The sequence below is a fragment of the Furipterus horrens genome, unplaced genomic scaffold (genome assembly GCF_987537825.1).
Source record: "Furipterus horrens unplaced genomic scaffold, mFurHor1.1.pri manual_scaffold_6, whole genome shotgun sequence".
NCBI lineage: Eukaryota > Metazoa > Chordata > Mammalia > Chiroptera > Furipteridae > Furipterus > Furipterus horrens.
In genome coordinates, this window is record NW_028327176.1 from 147,806,724 (window position 1) to 147,812,410 (window position 5,687).

Below are 5,687 nucleotides of genomic sequence, written 5' to 3' on the forward strand. Positions count from 1 at the left end.
AGAAAATTTTTTTCTCTATTTTCTATAAAACTATGTTTGAAACAAAAGTGAAAATCTGCCAACATCTATCAATTCTGGGACTTAGGAACACAAATGCTTGTTAGGTTAATCTTTGTACTTTCTAGAATTTAAAAAAATGTACCCTTCACAGAAAACAAAAACAAGCCAACATGTGGTGTATGAGCAGAAACAGTGAGAATGTCCACCAAAGGCCTGTTTTTCCTCTTGGCTAAAGCCCTTATTTTTTGTACCACACAGTTTAATATCTTAATTGCTGATTATTTTACCTCACTGCAAATTGCTTCACATATATTATTTTTGCAACCCAAACTAGCTTGTAAGTTCAGGTCACAGACTGAGTTATATTTCTCCAATATTTCCCCAGGGTTCTTTGTACTGTGACAGGCATGTCTTAAAATAATCAACAAATACTTGCGTGACTTATAAATTGATTGGCAAAAATAAATTTGGTAATCTTAGGCAAACATTTAAGTTTTCATGCCACATTTTTACCATTTATGTGAAATTTTTTCTGTGTAGTTTTATATCCATTTCTATATTTCCCTAAGGCTTTGCCATAACAGACATAAAAAAAAATTTATTAAAGAAGTAAATTAATTTTAGGGGGATTCACATACAAACTTAGATATTTTCTCCATCTGGTAGACATAAAAAACTTTAAGCTACCTCTCTTCCACTGGCTATCGAGCCTGGATAAATGCCAATTTCTCCATAGATATAACACTTTAAAGTGTTGTTAGTTATTTATACCTTAGCATGAACCAAAAAATGTAACTAAGTTCTTATAGGGGTAATTTTGAGCCCTTGAAATCTGAGAGAGGACCATTGTCAGGGACTAGAGCAGGCATCAAAGAATAAAAATATTTCTTTTGCAATTTGCCTAAAGCTCCGGAATATTGGTAAACAAAATAATAAAGTTTAAACAACTAAATGTACTCTCATTGTTTGTATTATTTCACAGGATTGATCTGAAAAGCAGCCAATCAGTCATCATTGAAGCTCCTTCCAATCTGCAGATTTGCTAGGGTTTCTACATTCAGAGCATTGACTCTGGGACTATTTATCCTGCACTACAGGACGTGGTGTAATGATGCCTGACTGTTCCCTTTCCTCTTCAGCCTTTTCAGGGCGGGAGCTGGGAGCTACCAGGCAGGAAGAAGGCAGAGTCAGAGAGCCCTTGAGGTTGTATGGTGAGCCTCTGCCGAATCCCTGAAAAGCTGGCATGGGAGGTTGTGGCAATATCACAAGCATTTGTCACCCCCTGGCCACCTCCACCATGACAGTCCCCTGGCAGCAGCTCCAGTTCAGCCTCTGGGCCCCAGGTTCAGACACTGTCTGGATAATGTAGGATTGTTAAGGGTTTGGAGAAATATGGGTCTGTCTTGACACAAGAAGCTTCACCAATTTCAACAAGAAACACAAAAATCACAGGACTCTCAAAACTGGTATGTAGAATTTGGGGAACTCACTCAGAAACGAGATACCCCCAAGAATGCAGATTTTGTGGTACCCTTCATACTTCAAAGGACTCAGGGACATATATATGAGTTACCTTCTTTTTAAGTCAAGAGTAAATTATCCATAGTCTTGCCAAAGAATTGTTTAACTTTTAACTAATCATGAGGAAATGATCAGACAAATCCAAATGGGGAGAATAAATAAGGATATTCTACAAAATCACCAGCCTGAATGATACCAGTGCCTGCCCAGTTCCAGGAGTGAGGGAAGGGTGGCAGAAAATACCTGAGGCAGGGGTTGGGGAGGTGAAGCCACACTGATAGCATGGTGCATAAGGACAGATTTTCCTCGTGCCAGGAGGCCTTTTGGGACCAACTGCAGTGGTTGGCAGCGGCCCCGGGCCCAGCACAGGAAGCTGCATAGGGTGGTGGTGGCACCGTCCCACGCACAGACTACAGGGAACCTGAAGAGAGCAGTCTGCCTAGCAGACTTGTACTCCGAAGGACAGACTAGGATAGAGCAGGATTTTCAGGCACAGTTTTGGGTTTCGGTGTTTTGGTGGGTGTTCTGTGAAAGAAAGGAGCTTGGAGCTGGGGAGTCTCCTGTCCTCCCAAATTGTGCAACATCTTAAAAAACATTTTTCTTTCCCCACCAACCTTCGTCTTCAGAATATGCTCCTGTTCAGTGGTGGGCAGCCAAACCCCACTTTTGTTGGGTAACACGAACTCTTAACAATGTCATTGTTATGAAAGATAATAATTGTTCTAGATTAATGAAGAGAGAGGTGACAAATGCCATGTGCAATTGTTGATGATTCTAGCTCATGAAAAAAATGTACAAAGGACATTATTAAGGTGATTGGGGAAATTTGAACTTGAACTGTATATTAAATAATAACATTTTATCAATGCTAACCTTTCTGAGTTAACAGTGTTCTGATTATACTATTGTTATCTAGGAATATGTGGAGTATGAATCTCTTAAGAGACACACCTAAAGAAAGTATGGGTGTTTCTGTACCTTACTCTCCACCTCTCGGGGCCTGTGTTCCTATCTGCAGAGTAGGGAATATAAAACCTACTTTATAGGATTGGTGAGGATTAAACATGAGGATAAAGTGTTTAAGTGGATGGTGTATATCGCCATTAACAGGACCTTGCTGTCGGTGAATAAAGGACAGGCAGAGAGAGCTTCCTTTTCAGCCAATTTTGTGTTTAGCCTCTTCCAGGGTTTCTAGAGCCCCAAGCCCCTACTTTTCTAGCTGGAGGGTGACATCTGACAGTATGTAGGGCTGGACTCTGGTCTGGGCCTGGGGAGGCCCTGAATCCCATCCATGGCTGCATAAAAAGGGGGTGTTGGTTTTAGCTCTAAGGAAGGCCTCTTTCTCCTCACCTCCCTGAAGTGAAATTTTCAAATTTTTTTTCTGCACATCATACCATCCTGCTTCTACATTCGTAATCCTAAACAATGAACTTTTGTTCAATTATAACTCACTTTGGTCTAGGGAAATTCATAAGCCCTTTGAGTTTGCTAATCAGATTAAGGAAAACTAGAACTTTTGTGGACCTTGCTGATTGACGTCATAAAAGCCAACCATACCTTCCTTGCCGCTTCCCTTAGAGTCACACTCAGAGGCAAAGTCATTTCAGTGAGCATTTCGTGGGCAGCTGCTGAGTGACTAGGGCTGTGCCAGTGCTATTGGGTATAAGGAAATGGATACCAGATTGCCCCCAAACAGTAAAACATGAACATAAACAGTAAAACATGAAGCATCGTTCATGGGAAATAAAATACTTTACAATCCCAAGCTGACTAGAACCATTTTCTAAAATGACTGGCACCACAATATGAATCTCGATGGAAAAAAAGCCTAAACTGCTTTGACTCATGGGGAATGCTGTTGCCATTATTTTTTAGCAATTTTGTGCCATGGATCCTTTAGCCATCTGGGTAAGCCTGAAGACCCCTCTCAGAATAATATATTTAAATGAAGAAAAATTAAATGTATTTAATTATGTATTAATATGTTAATTATATAGAAATAAAGCTGTCAAAATATTTTAAAAATTAGTTAATGCATTAAATAGTAAGATCTAGCAGTGGGTCTAATAACTACCAAAATTTTGAAATAGTGAGAGCATTAATGATATTTGAGGTCAGACCTGACTTATCCATATATAGTCACTATAGGCAAAGTGATTAACGGTCCACATAATTTTAGGGGCCTAAAAATGTTTTGATATTTTAAAGTTAAAAGCAAACATGAATCTTAGATTGAATAAAATGTTTATGTATACACACACACACACACACACACACACATATATATGTGTGTGTGTGTGTGTGTGTGTGTATATATATATATATATATATATATACCTTTATACTCATGCTGTAGAAAAGTATAATTTTCATGGAGCAAGGTATTCACAAAGGCAAAGGTGCTGGAGACCATGAAAGTCACAATGCTGCCCTATTGAACATATCTGCAACAACCAAAAAGTGATATAAAATTGTCCGTGATTGCTATTAGGACCAAGTCACAGATTCTGCTAATACTGCTAAGGTTTGCTGCTTACATTCATAATTGAAGAAAACACTACATTGAGTGGAAGAGAAGGCTTGCTTGCCAGGGAAAAGGGGGGCAAGGATATGTGGAGGCCACCAGTATGGTCAGTTTATGGAAGGGCTGGGTCTAAATCTGAATTTTGACATATTTGGGCAGGTGGAGAAGAGGGGAGGCAGCCGAGGAAAGCTGCATAAACAAGAATGAAAAATTGAACGCAAGGGTAGAAATGCATTCTATTTTGCATTCTTTTGGGTTGCAAAAAAAAACAAAACAAAAATGCGTCCTAATAGAATGCAAAAATAGAAAAAAGCAGTGTCTGGTGTCCAGGGGGATCAGTGAGATAATGGGCTGGGCTAGAATATATGACAGAAGTTCACAAGAGTGGAAGACAAAATTGGAGAGACAGCCTATGGAGAGCCTCAAAGACCAAAGAGAGTTCTAACCTAATCCAAACACTGACAGATAGTCACTGTCAGTTTCTTGGCAGCGGAACAGTGAGTAAGAGCAATACTTTAAGAAAAGCCAGTTCAAATTGAGCCAGCAATTTTAATGTTTTAAAAAGTTCAAATCTTATTTTAATTTTATTTCTCTTTTTGGCAAGGCTGGAGCACAGAACCTGCAGATGAAGCAATTTCTCTTTAAATGTGTTATTGCCAAGTGAGGCTGGCCTGCTAGAGAGAATGCAACCTGCAATATGGAAGGAACCGGCACATGCATTCTAAATTGTTCTGGTGGAATGTGGAGTCTACTTGAAATTTGCTAAAGCAATGCCAAGGTTTTTTTCCTTTCAGTGAGTTTGAGTTTCCAGTGGGCTAGAAAAATTGTTTTTCAACCATCCCTGCAGAACCAGGAGGAAATAAGCCTCATTTTTCCCATTTCTCCCACTTTCCTGCTCTCCTACAATTGGCCCCCTGCAGGAACATTTGCCCTCAGAGCAGCCCAGGGAGAGCCTAGGCCCTAGGACCCTAGTTGGAGCAGCAGTTGGAGCAGCACAGCCCCGTGCCCTCTCCCGGCCCACTCTGAGGGTAGGAGCCAGAGCCCTCCTCACCCTTGGCTCAGAAGCCCACATGGGACTTAGTTCATGGCCTCATCCTAAGACCCTCTGAGGTGGGGGTAGGGGGAGCACTGTCAGGAGAGAAACAGTTTAAAGGTTGTTCTGCCTAAACAATTTGCTCCACAGAACAGAATAATTGCATACCAGCAAGATTCACAAACTTAATAATTATTTAGACTGGGAGAAGATATCAGTGAATCAATTGCCATATAAAATAGAATTTAAAAACTGGAACCCAGAGAGAAGAAATCTGGGAGGTTTCCCCTAACCCCCAACTATTCTAAACCAGTATTTGCTCATCCAGGGGTCCAAAACAAGTCATGCCAAGCCCTGCCTCTGTGGTATGCAGATTGTTTTGAGCTAAAGGCAATTTTAGCTTCAGGCTTGAGAGAAACTTCTGCCCCTTCCTTTAACTACCTAGAAGAACTTAAATTAGAGGCCTTGCCCATAATAAGAGATTATCAACAATAAACTTTTTGCACCACCTTTATGGCAGGGCAAACTTTTATATACTAAACATCTGCTCCCCTTATCATCCTGCAATGACCCTCTGAAGCCCTCAAGGTGCATTACCTCATCCCTAGC